Raw genomic sequence first — 17,318 nt, forward strand, 5'->3', positions numbered from 1 at the left:
AATGACTTAGTAGATAGTGTCGGAAGTTCCATGCGGCTTTTCGCGGATGATGCTGTAGTATACAGAGAAGTTGCTGCATTAGAAAATTGTAGCGAAATACAGGAAGATCTGCAGCGGATAGGCACTTGGTGCAGGGAGTGGCAACTGACCCTTAACATAGACAAATGTAATGTATTGCGAATACATAGAAAGAAGGATCCTTTATTGTATGATTATATGATAGCGGAACAAACACTGGTAGCAGTTACTTCAGTAAAATATCTGGGAGTATGCGTACGGAACGATTTGAAGTGGAATGATCATATAAAACTAATTGTTGGTAAGGCGGGTACCAGGTTGAGATTCATTGGGAGAGTGCTTAGAAAATGTAGTCCATCAACAAAGGAGGTGGCTTACAAAACACTCGTTCGACCTATACTTGAGTATTGCTCATCAGTGTGGGATCCGTACCAGGTCGGGTTGACGGAGGAGATAGAGAAGATCCAAAGAAGAGCGGCGCGTTTCGTCACTGGGTTATTTGGTAACCGTGATAGCGTTACGGAGATGTTTAATAAACTCAAGTGGCAGACTCTGCAAGAGAGGCGCTCTGCATCGCGGTGTAGCTTGCTCGCCAGGTTTCGAGAGGATGCGTTTCTGGATGAGGTATCGAATATATTGCTTCCCCCTACTTATACTTCCCGAGGAGATCACGAATGTAAAATTAGAGAGATTAGAGCGCGCACGGAGGCTTTCAGACAGTCGTTCTTCCCGCGAACCATACGCGACTGGAACAGGAAAGGGAGGTAATGACAGTGGCACGTAAGGTGCCCTCCGCCACACACCGTTGGGTGGCTTGCGGAGTATCAATGTAGATGTAGATGTAGATGAAGAATGGGTGTTATTGCCTCAACATGACACTGATGACATGATTCACAGCATGCCCCGCCGTTGTCAGGCCTGTATTGCTGCCAGAGGTGGTCACACCCCATACTGAGCACATTAACCAGTTGTTGGAATGTGTTTTTACAAATTCATTAAGTTGGATAAAACAAAGAACATTTTTGTCTACCTTTATGGATGTTGCAGTTGTTAATGTTCTGTATTTTGTTACATTGTTTCTATTTTACTATCACCTGTTTATACTGTTTTGTGGCAAAATAAATGCAACCTTGCAAAATTTCGTTTGTTGCTTTAATTTTAGACACCGGTGAATTTACATACTCCAGCCATGCTACATGCGCAGTTAACAACATCGGGGTCAGCCATATTTTGTCAGCTTTCCAAGTCATGCTGCGAAGAGAAACAAAAACATGGAAGAACATTTTTTTGTTCTTGTTCTAACACTTCTGGCCAGCAGGTAAGGGTGATTTTTGTCGCCGTGACTGTTTTGTCACTGATGTCCAGTCTGTAAGTATACATGGAGGTGCAGGCATGTTGTAACGTGACAGTCGGGTGGCATTTTTGTCCACCAGCCCGCAAACAAGCCTGTGACAGAACTGTCACTGTTGTGCTAGGATTTAACAGCTGTGCTTGCGGGTGACAAAATTGGCACTTTCAGTGCATTCTCTGCTCCCTGTTTGGTTGCCAGCTGTCAGTACAATGGGTCGTATGAATAAAATGAAGAACGCACTTTATTCTCGGAATTATTTATGAATAAAGTGTGCTGAATAATTTCTTAATTACAAACCTTGACACCTGTTTCTCATAATGAAACCCCACAGGCGAACACTTGGTGAGAGGACCATGGTGCGTCACATTTAACTGAAACTCGTTTTAGCAGTTCTGGTTTGAAGTAGATGAAAAGTGATATATTCCTAAGATTTCACTCGCATTGTGTGTTCATCTAACTTTAATACTAAAATAGTTTCATGCATGTCAAAAATTAGGTTACAAAAACTTTCCACTTTCTAGCCTGCCACTCCAAAGGAGGGTACACTCTTGATTCAGTTCCTGATGTACCTGCCGAGAATCCTTCAGACCAACACAACAATGTAACAGTAATAACTGAGTAGTTTAGCTTTAAATTCCAGGACTTTGATTGAATTCCCTGGCTTTGTGTGTGTGTGTGTGTGTGTGTGTGTGTGTGTGTGTGTGGTCTTCTCTTCCTAACTTTTATTACTTTTTAAGCTTAAAACTTAATATTTGCATCTGTACTTTTTTTTAAGTTCCTCTCTCTCTCTCTCTCTCTCTCTCTCTCTCTCTCTCTCTCTCGGCATATAAACCACTTTACATGGCCTTTGAGTACTGTGTCTCATCAGCTGTTAATACTAATGTATAGATTTTCCCAGTATTAGGATACCCCAAGAAGTAACATCCCAGATGTGGAGTTTTGATTATGGCATAAGGTCCACAGTCAATAATTGCCATTTACGTTTACTTTCTTATACTTGGTTGATTTAGGATCTGTGCAGAAGAGTACTTCCTGGCCTCCCTGGAAGGTACACACATCATAAACTTTTAAAATACATTTTCTTCCTAGTTGCAGCTTTTTCAATGGGAGTTACCATTGCTTGTCTGGTCTTTTCTTGTAACGATAACTCATTGTAAGGAATACATGCCAATGGTTTTAGCCATTCACCAGTTTCAGACTTGTGGAACATAAGTTCTGATGATGTAAAACCAGCGGAAGTATGGGGCAAATTATTAACCATCTTTTGGAAAGGAGTCAAATATTCTATACATTTCATTTATTTGGGATGTACATCCTGAAAAATCTGTTGACTTGTTTAAGGGGGTAGGGCATCAAACAGGCCGACTCGAAGCAGGAGAGGCACCACAGGATATTTTAATTTCCACTATCTGTACTTTCACACATGAATTTGTAAAACTTTTGTCAGCATGACCAGGAAGGATTCAGGATTCATACTCATAGCATTGGAAGTTCAAAAACATAGCAAAATAATTGTTTTTTTACTTTTGTCAGCATGACCAGGAAGGATTCATGATTCATACTCATAGCATTGGAAGTTCAAAAACATAGCAAAATAATTGTTTTTTTCTTTTGTCAGCATGACCAGGAAGGATTCAGGATTCATACTCATAGCATTGGAAGTTCAAAAACAAAGCAAAATAAATTTTTTACATGTGAAATTTCATAATTTTTTCACTTATGATTGGCTGCATTTGTTGCTGTAGGTACACTTTTCTTCACAAGTAAGAGATTCTTTGATTAATTGTGCACAGTATTCAAACCATATTCACAGGTGGATAAAACTCTAGAATTTATTTAATTTATGAAAAAATTAATTAGCTGTTACATTTTAAACTTCATGTTTAGAAAAAAAACTCAAATTACCACAATTTTCACCACATTTTTAATGTTGCTGTTGTGGTCTTCAGTCCTGAGACTGGTTTGATGCAGCACCCCATGCTACTCTATCCTGTGCAGGCTTCTTCATCTCCCAGTACCTACTGCAGCCTACATCCGTCTGAATCTGCTTAGTGTATTCATCTCTTGGTGTCCCTCTACGATTTTTACCCTCCACGCTGCCCTCCAATACTAAATTGGTGATCCCTCAATGTCTCAGAACATGTCCTACCAACCGATCCCTTCTTCTAGTCAAGTTGTGCCACAAGCTCCTCTTCTCCCCAATTCTGTTTAATACCTCCTCATTAGTTACACGATCTACCCATCTAATCTTCAGCATTCTTCTGTAGCACCACATTTCGAAAGCTTCTATTCTCTTCTTGTCTAAACTATTCATCGTTCTCGTTTCACTTCCATACATGGCCCCACTCCATACAAATACTTTCAGAAACGACTTCCTGACACTTAAATCAATACTCGATGTTAACAAATTTTTCTTCTTCAGAAAAGCTTTCCTTGCCATTGCCAGTCTACATTTTATATCCTCTCTACTTCGACCATCATAAGTTATTTTGCTCCCCAAATAGCAAAACTCCTTTACTACTTTAAGTGTCTCATTTCCTAATCTAATTCCCTCAGCATCACCCGAATTAATTTGACTACATTCCATTATCCTTGTTTTGCTTTTGTTGATGTTCATCTTATACCCTCCTTTCAAGACACTGTCCATTCCATTCAACTGCTCTTCCAAGTCCCTTGCTGTCTCTGACAGAATCACAATGTCATCAGCGAACCTCAAAGTTTTTATTTCTTCTCCATGGATTTTAATACCTACTCTGAATGTTTCTTTTGTTTCCTTTATTGCTAGCTCAATATACAGATTGAATAACATCGGGGATAGGCTACAACCCTGTCTCACTCCATTCCCAACCACTGCTTCCCTTTCATACCCCTCGACTCTTATAACTGCCATCTGCTTTCTGTACAAACTGTAAATAGCCTTTCGCTCCCTGTATTTTACCCCTGCCACCTTCAGAATTTGAAAGAGAGTATTCCAATCAACATTGTCAAAAGCTTTCTCTAAGTCTACAAATGCTAGAAACGTAGGTTTGCCTTTCCTTAATCTTTCTTCTAAGATAAGTCGTAGGGTCAGTATTGCCTCACGTGTTCCAACATTTCTACGGAATCCAAACTGATCTTCCCCGAGGTTGGCTTCTACCACTTTTTCCATTCGTCTGTAAAGAATTCGCGTTAGTATTTTGCAGCTGTGACTTATTAAACAGAAAGTTCGGTATTTTCACATCTGTCAACACCTGATTCTTCTTGAAGTCTGAGGGTATTTCGCCTGTCTCATACATCTTGCGCACCAGACAGTAGAGTTTTGTCAGGACTGGCTCCCCCAAGGTTGTCAGTAGTTCTAATGGAATGTTGTCTACTCCCGGGGCCTTGTTTCGACTTAGGTCTTTCAGTGCTCTGTCGAGCTCTTCACGCAGTATCATATCTCCCATTTCATCTTCATCCACCTCCTCTTCCATTTCCATAACATTGTCCTCAAGAACATCGCCCCTGTATAGACCCTCTATATACTCCTTCCACCTTTCTGCTTTCCTTCTTTGCTTAGAACTGGGTTTCCATCTGAGCTCTTGATATTCGTGCAAGTGGTTCTTTTTTCTCCAAAGGTCTCTTTAATTTTCCTGTAGGCAGTATCTATCTTACACCTAGTGAGATAAGCCTCTACATCCTTATATTTGTCCTCTAGCCATCCCTGCTTAGTCATTTTGCACTTCCTGTTGATCTCATTTTTGAGACGTTTGTATTCCTTTTTGGCTGCTTCATTTAAAGCATTTTTATATTTTCTTCTTTCATTAATTAAATTCAATATTTCTTCTGTTACCAAAGGGTTTCTAATAGCCCTCATCTTTTTACCCATTTGATCCTCTGCTGCCTTCACTATTTCATCCCTCAAAGCTACCCATTCTTCTTCTACTGTATTTCTTTCCCCCATTCCTGTCAATTGTTCCCTTATGCTCTCCCTGAAACTCTGTACAACCTCTGGTTCTTTCAGTTTATCCAGGTCCCATCTCCTTAAATTCCCACCTTTTTGCAGTTTCTTCAGTTTTAATCTACAGTTCATAACCAATAGATTGTGGCCAGAGTCCACATCTGCACCTGGAAATGTCTTTCAATTTAAAACCTGGTTCCTAAATCTCTGTCTTACCATTACATAATCTATCTGAAACCTTTTAGTATCTCCAGGGTTCTTCCATGTATACAACCTTCTTTCATGATTCTTGAACCATGTATTAGCTATGATTAAGTCATGCTCTGCACAAAATTCTACCAGGTGGCTTCCTCTTTCATTTCTTAGCCGTTTCCTTGTCTCCCTTTTCCTACTCTCGAATTCCAGTCACGCATGACTATTAAATTTTTGTCTCCCTTCACTACCCTAATGTTGTTGTTGTGGTCTTCAGTCCTGAGACTGGTTTGATGCAGCTCTCCAATAAAGCTGCATGCCCTCGGGAAAAAAATGCCCTAATAATTTCTTTTATCTTGTAATACATTTCATCAATTTCTTCATCATCTGCAGAGCTAGTTGGCATATAGACTTGTACTACTGTAGTAGGTGTGAGCTTCTTGTCTGTCTTGGCCACAATAATGCATTCACTATGCTGTTTGTAGTAGCTTACCCGTACTCCAATTTTTTTATTCATTATTAAACCTACTCCTGTATTACGCCTATTTGATTTTGAATTTATAACCCTGTATTCAGCTGACCAAAAGTCTTGTTCCTCCTGCCACCGAACTTCACTAATTCCCACTTTATCTAACTTTAACCTATCCATTTCCCTTTTTAAATTTTCTAACCTACCTGCCCGATTAAGGGATCTGACATTCTACGCTCCGATTTGTAGTACGCCAGTTTTCTTTCTCCTGATAACGACATCCTCTTGAGTAGTCCCCGCCTGGAGATCCGAATGGGAGACTATTTTACCTCCGGAATATTTTACCCAAGAGGACGCCATCATCATTTAATCATACAGTAAAGCTGCATGCCCTCAGGAAAAATTACGGCTGTAGTTTCCCCTTGCTTTCAGCCGTTCGCAGTACCAGAACAGCGAGGCCATTTTGGTTAGTGTTACAAGGCCAGATCAGTCAATCATCCAGACTGTTGCCTCTGCAACTACTGAAAAGGCTGCTGCCCCTCTTCAGGAACCACACATTTGTCTGGCCTCTCAACAGATACCTCTCCGTTGTGGTTGCACCTACGGCATGGCTATCTGTGTCGTTGAGACACGCAAGCCTCCCCACCAATGGCAAGGTACATGGTTCATTTTTAATACATTTGAAAAATTCTAGAGTTTTGCATTAATAAGCATACAAAGTTTGAAGTAATAGGATATTTATTGTGGATGCCACATGTACCTAAGTACAGAAATTTGTTTTTTGTGGCAAATGGCCATTAAAGTTTCTTCTTGTATTTGGCATTCTTTTACAACTGTTCAGCACCAGAAGCAAGTTCTTTTTCATTTTATGAATCAGTTTTATTCCTTTTCACATTCCTGTAATGCACTCTTCTAGATTTTATCACCTCAAAAAATTATTTACCTGCTTTCACTACACATGCTCTATCGCATACAAAGCTCTGATGCAGTTCACTCGGTTTAATTCCCATTTTCTCTATATTTCCTGCTTTGCACACCATCATTAAAACATGAGATTGCATCACAAACACCGAGTTTTGGCTACCTCCATGAAGATTTTCTTCAATAAGTTTTCATTTGCAAGGTCCCTGAATATAGGTTTGATGGCTTCCTTTTAGATACAAGTTGTGGATAGGGTTATTGCCTGTGGACTTTTGTGGAAGTATAAGGCCCAAACTGCTTGCTTCATATTTTTCAAGTTCCCTGTGTTCCTTCTTATTGCCAAGCCATAATATGTCTGTAGCTTCTCAATTTCTGCATCCGTCAGTCGCCCTTTCCCTTTTATTTCCTTCCCATTAGATAATTTTTTTCCTGAAAAATCTTGTCTCAGCCTTCTAAGTCTAGTGGTAAAATTTGTGATAAGACCTTATGGGACCAAACTGTGTGGTTATCGGTCCCTCAGCTTACGCACTACTTACGCTAAGGACAATACACACACCCTCTTACGTCTAGTGCCAAGTCTTTTCTGTACATGTCCCACACAATCTAACTTCTGCACTGTAGTCTCAGTACCACATGGAGCACATTTTTGAACCTCAAGAAAAGCTTTACTATCACCAAGGTACTTCACATATTACACGCCAGTGCAACAGATCTGGTAAACTAGCTGACAGCTCCCAGCACTTCCAGTTCTCCACTTGAGCCTTCATAGTTCATATTACATTCATGATCTGGAATGCTTTTCACACAACTATGAAAAAATTTGCTCAACACTTCAACATCTAGTTCTTTGGCAGTGTCAACAGATATTGTAACAACACCATTCAATGAGCATGCCTCCTTTTTTGCCAGGTACCATCAAAAGTGGCCATTATGTCCCATTGCAATGATTATACTGCGACTTCTTTTACAGCCACAAGCAGTAAGTCATATCTCTCAAATAAGGCTGAATGAGGTGGACGATTGGTCACTGCACAAAGTGTTCTTGCTGCCTTCTGTCCCCTACCAATACAGCATATGCCATATGCCACCCTCAAATTCACATCATAACTTTTGTTTACGATTTTAGATGCCGTGTATTTGCTGTGTATCACAGATAAGTTCGTAGCAAGACCTTTCCTGGCACACTCATCTTCCACCACAGAAACACAATGCACACAAAAGCAGTGCTTGCACATAACATCGTTGAATATTAACTGTGACAGTATGTTATCATGAGCAATAATATTGGACGGACCTTCCGATTCCCTCCATTTTCATTAGCACCAAAAACAAGATTCCTTGTTGAAGCACTCGGCGGTGGTTGGTTTACCGGCTCTGAGAGGTTGCAGTCTTGAGTCATTGGTGTAACACTTGTTGTAGCACCCTTTACTGTGTATCTGTTATCCTGGTGAAGTTGTTTACGATTGAAGTAACGAATTCCAGGCATCTTGTGCAATAATATGCCACAAACGAACCAGCCAAATGAAAATTGTTTCGAAATTCACAACACCACACCATTAGTCTTTCAAAACAAAGAACGAACAAAATCAGCGATCAAAACAACGCACTCGATAGCAGCAGACAAAGTATCTGTATCAATAGTCCCATGGAGGTATATACCACAGTCTAACGTAACAGTCGCGACACTCACTGCTGTAAAAGTTGTTGCCGTTTGACAGATTGAGCGACACTAGCGCTTCAAGCGGCAGGTAAGGTGAACGTCAGACGCGACGTAAGCATAATGTGTGTTTGCATCCATTTCCTACGTAATTTCAGAACTATTCGAGTTAGTTTCTTGCCTCCAAGAGTTTGTGTAGTATCAGAAAGCATATATGTTTCTAAAAATGATTCTAAAATAAGCGTAAGTATGGACAAAAACCATGAATAGAGGGGCAAGCTACAACACATTCGTGAAGAAACACTTGTGACATTGGACAGAATTGCAGCTTACCACGTTGATATCAAAAGAATATAAACACAGAGATTCACATGTAAGAAGCACAGACACGTACCTCTACAAGCAAAAGCGATGGACAGCTCGTTTATCGTTCTGTAGGCCTACTGTGTTTGTCACTGTCGCCACAAGTACGACCTTCATCTTTATATTATTCTAAGTGGGACTAGCAACTGAAAAATAGTGGGAGAAATATGCTGAAAACATTATAATGAGCTGATTACATTACATTTCACGAAAAACCAAATATTTGAATAATTTTCAAACAATCTGTCTGTAGGCACTTTCCTTGTCCCATAATAGTTTCGCTCGAAGTCTAGCAATCTGCACGTTCTGACACTTCACACGCTTTTGTAAGACATGAACAGCTGCATTTAATCTAACCACTTCATCGTCAAAGCAGGTCTGTGTTGATGATTCTCACGAATCTGGCACTAACACATGGAGAGTTGAACTGGCTGCTTCTGTGTCACAGGACTGTTTTACAGCAGTCGAATCTTTGTGGCAGTTTCCTCTTCGTCAGTTGAGGTGGCTTATTTGGAATGTCAAACAGTGTGGGTACTGCATTCCACACGAGTTTTTATTGTCTGTTCGAAATGTAGCAAACAAAACCTAATATTATTATACAGGTATTATACAGGTAAACCGGATCTTTCTTCATAAGGTCTTCTCGTCTGCTATTAACTAGCCATTGTTTTGCTCCTAAAACGAAACATTCATCATTTTTACACATACATTTGCAAGTGAATCTTGACGATACAGTTTAGTAACATGATGATATATACCTCTCAGGATCCTTAGGAAACCTAAAAAAGACAGCTGTGCTGTCTTCTTCCTATTGCTGCTGCAATTTATTGCGCTACAAACGCTCCCGATGGTAAAAACCATTGTATAAATCAAAATAAACAATCACTATTCGCTTTCACGATCGCGCCGAACTCACAGTTCAACCTACCGGCCGCTTGGAGCGCTGCTGGCAACAAAATCGAGGCGAAGTGTCGCGACTGTTATGTAGCAAACAAAACCTAATATTATTATACAGGTAAACTCGGTCTTTTTTCATAACGTCTTCTCGTCTGCTACTAACTAACGATTTTCTGCTCCTAAAACGAAACATTAATCATTAATACACATGTAGTTTGCAAGTGAATCCTGACGATACAGTTTAGTAACATGACTGTATATACCTCTCAGGATCCTTAGGAAACGTAAAAAAAGACAGCTGTGGTGTCTTCTTCCTGTTGTTGCTGCAATTTACTGCGCTACAAACGCTCCAGCTTGTAAAAACCATTGTAGAAATCAAAATAAACAACCACTATTCGCTTTCACGATCGCGCCGAACTCACAGTTTAAGTTACTGGCCGCTTGGGGAGCTGCTGGTGCGGTAGGCAACAAAATCGAGGCGAAGTGTCGTGACTGTTATATTAGACTGTGCCACTCTGGTATATACCTCCATGAATAGGCCTTTCATTCACGTATGACAATCTCTGGCGCAGATATAAAACTTCCGAATTCTACAGAATACAGAGCGAAATACACTTACTTATGACAGAAGAATGCTGCACAAAGGGGTGTGGCGGTGCATCTTGGTACACTTAAGACCAAATAGTGTGCCTTGTAATCTCTCAAATATATACGTTTTATACATCAAACTATTCAAGAAGATTTGCGCCACAAAATAGGCATATTTTTGAAAAATCGAATTTTTTAAAAGTTTTTGATGTCATACCCCCCCCCCCCCCTACCCCCCACCTTAAATACTTGTTCAGCCAGGCTGGCTTGACGGTGGAATCATGAAACCACGACATGTTTAATTTGCTGTTCCTTTACTAAATTTCTCCACTTATTGCTCATAAAAAATGATCCATTATCTGTCGTAATCACTACCAGTTTACTGACACTGGATAAATAATCACACATACCATGTCTAATAATAGGAACTGAGGTCACTGTTTTTACAGCATACATACAGATGTACTTGTGAAAAACAGCATACAGTGCAATTACATACTTTACCCCACCCTTGGCCTGTGGCTATTGATTGGCTGCGTCCAAAGATTGCTAAATGTAGAGGTGTTGTGGGGATGATTGGCTGTAACTCTATTAAACAGGATCAGTTAGTATTTTGGTTTTGGCATATGGTGCATCTTCTTATTACCTGTTGAATTTTGCGGCGAACATTGAGAAAATAGCAGTATGATACAATTTTTTTAGTATACTTTGATACTCCATAATAGCCATAAGTATTGTGAGTATCCTTAATGAAATGATATATGTACATCTCTGGTAAACATACGCACCACCTAGATCAGGGCTGGGCAAATACCAATTCGCGAGAGCGGGCACTCGCAGATGCATGCACGGCCTGTCCGCAGATCTCCTCAACCTGGCAGCCAGCATTACACCCACCATCTACTCACCTAGCCACGCATGTCACTGCACCGTGCGGAGCCACTCAGTCCATCCACTTCCCATCGTTTCTATTGTCTCTGCAGACATCGCATTCAGTGTTTGTGATAAAACAGAACTAGTGGATGGAAAATGGCTGAGGAGGAGTTAAAATCGTTGAAACGAAAGTCCTTTGAACCCATATTCATTAATCCACAGTGGGAAGAAGAGCACTTTTTTGTAGGAACAGAAAGCGGACCACATTGTTTGATTTGAAATGCAACATTGTCTTCATGGAAGAAGTACAAAGTGAAGCAACATTATCAACTGCTTCATGAGAAGGATATAGTTGGTTTGAATAATGAAGAAAGAAAAGCCAAACTTATTGAACTGAAGCAGAAAGGGGAGGAAGACATATGTATACGTGTAGATAATTACGACATTGATTCACATTATTACTGTTTTAATAATATGTTATGTGCATTTTCCATCACTTTCACCTTCTCCTGTAAGTATTTACAGGACGGAAACCTCATCATCCACAACGATGCAGCCATGACAGTAAGCTATCATGTAGTGGTAGCTCTTAAAATAGCTAAAACAGCACAGCCCTTTGGCATTGGACAATTTGTGAAAGCCTGTTTGTTGCTGCTGCAACAATTTTGTGCCCAGCAAGTCTTCCTGTTTTTGAAACTGTTCCTCTTTCAAGGAGAACGGTTTGCAGGCACATTGAGAAATGGCACACGATGTGGAAGCTCAGTTCAGAAACAGGATCAAAGACTTGGTTTTCTTTTCATTAGCACTGGATGAAAGCACTGATGCCTGTGATGTTGCTCAACTTGGAGTCTTTTTGTGAGGAGTTGATGCTCAGTTTAATGTGATTGAAGAACTCCTCGATTTAGTGGCAATGCATTACACAACGGCCGACAATATATTTTCGTCCGTAGAACATATAATAGATAAATACGAACTATGTTGGGAAAAACTTTCATCGATTGCAACATATGGGGCTCCTGGAACGATTGGTCATAAGTCTGGTGTCATTGCTTTGATACGAAAAAAGTTGAAAGCCGTCGGAGTCCAGCAGGAACTACCAGCAATACATTGCATTCTTCACCATGTTAATTTGCGAACCAAATGTGCCAAGCTAGTTGGCGTCATGGGCATGGTTATAAAAACTGTTAACATTCTCAGGTTACACGGTTTGGGACCCAGACAATTCAATTTATTCCTGACAGATCTCGAGTGTGAATATGGCGATGTTCCATATTTTTGTGAAGTACACTGGTTGAGTCGAGGTGTTATTTTAGAACGATTTTTTTAATTTACGTAACGATATAGCGTTACTCATGGATGCGAAAGGAAAACTGGTAAAAGAATTGGATGACCCACAGTGGATTTTAGACCTTGCGTTCTTAACTGATGTAACCAAGTATCTGAATAGATCGCATGTAGTTTTGCTAGGTAGAAATAACGTAATTAGCGAAATATTTGACACTATTTTGGTATTCAAGAGAAAACTACTTTTGTGGGCAATGCAACTGTCAAAAATGTTGTGTGTGCACCTCCCGAGCATTGCACTAGTTGTTAGTGAAAACAATTTGGAACAGGAAAGGCTCTAAGAACATTTCGATTGGTTTGTAACGGTGCTACAGTCTCTCGAAGGCATTTTTGATTGTAGATTTGAGGACTTAACTCGACTGGAATGCGATGTCAACCTTTTTGTTACTCCTTTTGCAGTTAACATTGAAAATGTGCCTTATGAAATTCAGTTGGAACTAATTGACTTTCAATGCAATTGTAAGCTGAAGGAGAAGTTTCGCGCTGCAGAAACTTTGGAAAGCTTCTACAAATATTTCACATGTGGACAGTTTCCATTGTTATTTAAAATAGCTGCTCGTGTGTACAGTTTTTTGGAACAACATACCTGTGCAAAAGTGTTTTCTTCATAACGAAACTGACATAATCGATAGGAGTTGCCTTACTGATGTTCATCTGACTGGTGCAGTGCGCCTTATGACCAGCAATTTCACGCTAAATATCGTGATGTTAGTTCAGAATCATTGTAAAAACATCCAGGATAATGTAAATCAATGTGTATGTCCTATTCGTACAGAGGACCCTTCCTCTGAACTACACACTTCCGTGTAAATATAACGTAACGTTTACAATACAAATGTGTTCATTTCTTAATCCTTTATTTATTTATTTATTTATTCATTTTTATCCATCTTTCGATGTCGTTAGAAGAATTACAGCTGTTTGTACATTGTTTTACATAACAAAATGTGGTGTGTGTACTGTAAGACCTTCAGATTATTTGACTTGTCGCTCTAACGAAGTAGGCGAGTGTCAGCAATATGTCTCGTGGTCTTATCGTGGCGTGTTTATCTTCTGCTGTTAGGTTAGACGATAGAAATGCCGCTTGCACGCTTAGAGTAGCAGATTGACGGTGACCAACTTGAAACAGAACTTGATTAATTTTCACACACATTTATTAAAATAATAACAAGCATAAACATTACTTAACTTGGTTCTGGATGCTATTTACAATTGACCATCTGAAGTTCCTTTGGTATTGGTATGTTAATCTTATTCTCACATATATCTCTGATATTTGACAAAAGTGTCTATACATTTATCTTCATGGCTATGTACAGGAATATGGTAATCTTATTAGGCGCAGACTGAAACTTGACTATAGACTGGTACAGACAAATGTAGAACTCGTACAGACTGGTACAGACTAATGCAGACTGGTACAGACTGGTGCAGACAAATGCAGACTGGTGCAGACAAATGCAGACTGGTACAGACTAATGCAGACTGACTAATCGGAGGTCTGTACACTCGTTATAATACCTCGCATGTTCATGTATCACTGCCCGAGTGTGATCCACGAGGAGAAAAGGTTCTACATAAGCAGCAATCTCATTGGCTGCGTTACATATTAATACGTGGATCGGTGGAGGCAGAATTTGGTCCGTCTCTATGGCAGCGCCATCTCGTAGAGTGGAGACGGACGAGCGCTGTGCCCTTGCTGTTGTGCTTAGAGGGGCGTGCTCTAGTGGGAAAGTTGAGTACATGCTGACTACGCGGAACTATGTACACAACACAAAATATTACATGGTAAAAATATAGCAATGTTGTACCCTATTAGCTTATAACTGTCTCTACGCACCTATCTATACATAACAGTAAGCCTTAATTTATCAGCATTAACATGCAGTGGATGTCGTCAGAAGAATTATAGCTATTTGTACATTATGTTTCATACAACAAAATATTACATGGTAATAAATATAGCAGTGTTTTACCCTATTAGCTTATAGCTGCCTCTACTCTCTTATCTCTACATGACAGTAAGCCTTAATTTATCAATGAATTAGGTCATCTTTACAACTATTCTGAAATTCTTCTATACTATAAAAGGTATTTTCCTTCATCCACACTTTGGTTTTAGTTTTGAAAATATCCAGTGAACCAGTTGAGCCTGCACGGGTAAAGTGTTGAATAATTTTATGACTATGTATTCATAGCTAGATCGGGTTTTCTTAAACCTGATTGTGGGTATATCAATCATATTTGTTTGTCGAGTATTGTGTTGATGAACAGATCTCCTTATAGTGTAGTGGTTTAAGTTTTCTTTTATGTTTAATTGGCAACAATATATGTAAAGAGATGGGACTGTGAGAATTTTTAAGTCTTTAAAATAAGGTCTACATGAGATCTTGTTGTCTGTGATTCCATAAAGACGTCTAATTGCTTTTTTCTGCCAAGTGAAAATTTTTTTGGCTCCTGGGGAGTTACCCCAGAAAAGAATGCCATATTGTAGATGACAGTGAAAGAAGGCATATTATGAAGTAATAAATGTGTAACATGTGCGTAGTTTGGCTAGTAGGTAGATATCTTGTGATAACTTTCGACATACATAATCTGTATGTGTGTCTCATGTTAATGTCGAGTCAATGTGTATTCCTATTAGTTTAACAGATGATTAGTCAGTGTTACTGTTTGACAGACTGAAGATTATCTTGACAGTCTTTTCATGGTTCATACTCAGCTCATTAGCTTTAAACCAGATATTAGATATTTAGAGACATTCTTCACTTTCCTCCTTCAATTTATGTCTCTATCTAATTTGTGGCCATGAAAATAGAACATATTACAATGGTTTGAAATGGTGTTTCGTCCATACTTGGACAACTGTTGCATGGCACTGGATGCACAAACTACAGATAACCATGTTTTACACTTATGTCCCACACACGCTTGTTGTTCCACATATGCTTGGCCTCCCAATAGTGCCGTGTTCATGGATGCCTCATATGCATGGAACGGTTCGAATCTATATGTGTTCCACCTGCACTATGTACGTTATCTTGTCCATACTCAGCTGTGTGCACGAAGCACTCTCACAGCAGCACAGTTGGGCCCCATGCAATGTGCATACCCAAGTTGCCAGCCACATTGCACAGCTCTGCTACCCACACTACGTCTGATCATGGCTGCTCAGTGTTGCCCTTGCGGCTCACAGTGCCCTTGTGCAACCATGTGAGCAGCTCTCGTGCCCACCCCTGACATAGATGATTCTGCCTTGTGACGATGAAAGAGTACACTTTAATGTAATTTGTAGTACTTGCCTAAAAATTTTTGTTTTCATTTTCTTGAAGTCTCTGCATGAATTTCTACCAGTACGTGTCTACTTATTGTAATTGTCACATGTTGCAACATTTTATGCAGTACAGATGATATCTGCTGTCGTGCACCAAAATATATGACCTCAAAATTAAATTCTTGTAGGAAGAGCCACCACCTTGCTATTTGTTCGTGTAATAGTTTGCATACTAACAGAAATGACAGATCTTGGTGGTCACAAGATACTTTTATATGTATCTCCCACAGATAATATTGGAATTTCCTGAACATCCAAACCACTGCCAATGCTTCAAGCTTGGACACCGAATACAATCTCTCACATTCTGCAAGTGTTCTACTCACAAAAATAATTACACATGCTGTTGCTTTTCCTTTGACTTCTCCGATCTGAAACAGACATGCCCCCACTCCTTGTGACTATTGTAATAGTAATGCAGCTAGCAAATCTTATTGCATCTGAGATAAGTAGGGAGATTCTTTACCTTATCTTGTACCGACTGAATGTCTAAGAACTGGTCATTACATTGTTTATTTAAAAAAATAACAGAATGGCAAATCTACATTGCTGTGTATTTTGTTAGGACCTGTTTTACCTCTAACTAGTTCCAGCGAAGTCTTACGTTTGTCCAATTGCAAATGACAGTTGTCATTACCCAAATTTATCTATAATTTGAGCTGCCAAAAGAAATCTATTCTGAAGATGCAATGAAATATTAGTTTCTTCACCATAAGAAATGTATATTTGATTGTAACCTTGTTAAGGGTGACAGGTATGCAAGCCTCTTGATCTGCTTCCCACAGCAATCAAAATTTTAGTTTTGAACAGGTAAGTGTGGTATATGCATAGTCTTTTTGATATTGTGACATAAACTTGTCGATATTACATTCGTCGAAGCCCCAATGTCAAGTACAATAGTTTCTAAAATATTCCCTGCTTTGGCATTTATTATTGCTATACTGTTTCACCAATGTTTTCATCGTTCAGTACCTTGCCCTCCCATAACTCACCTCTTACATTGTAGTCATTATCATAATGCAAAAAATACATAATCAAAATATCCACGGGTGTATTGCCGGTCTACAGTGTCCAACGTGATCAATATTTCGGCGATCGTACATGTCGCCATCATCAGGTGAACTGACAGACTGAGCTCCTGTGAACGTGCTGGCACGTAAATCCGTACGCTATGGCTGCTCAGAGGGAACTGGGTTCAGTCATGGCGGCGGCCGATTTAAATACGCACCGCCCACGGCGCGCTCCCTCCGCTGTCCGCGCCCCGCGCCACAGTTGCGCGGTGGAACAGATTGCGACGGCGTCTGAGATGACGTCGGAAGTGATGGCTCTGTCTGCCGTGGTCATCACAACTATACGTTTGCTCGATTTACTCTTGATTAACCCAATCGCTGG

Source organism: Schistocerca serialis, chromosome 10 (assembly GCF_023864345.2).
Source record: "Schistocerca serialis cubense isolate TAMUIC-IGC-003099 chromosome 10, iqSchSeri2.2, whole genome shotgun sequence".
Lineage (NCBI taxonomy): Eukaryota > Metazoa > Arthropoda > Insecta > Orthoptera > Acrididae > Schistocerca > Schistocerca serialis.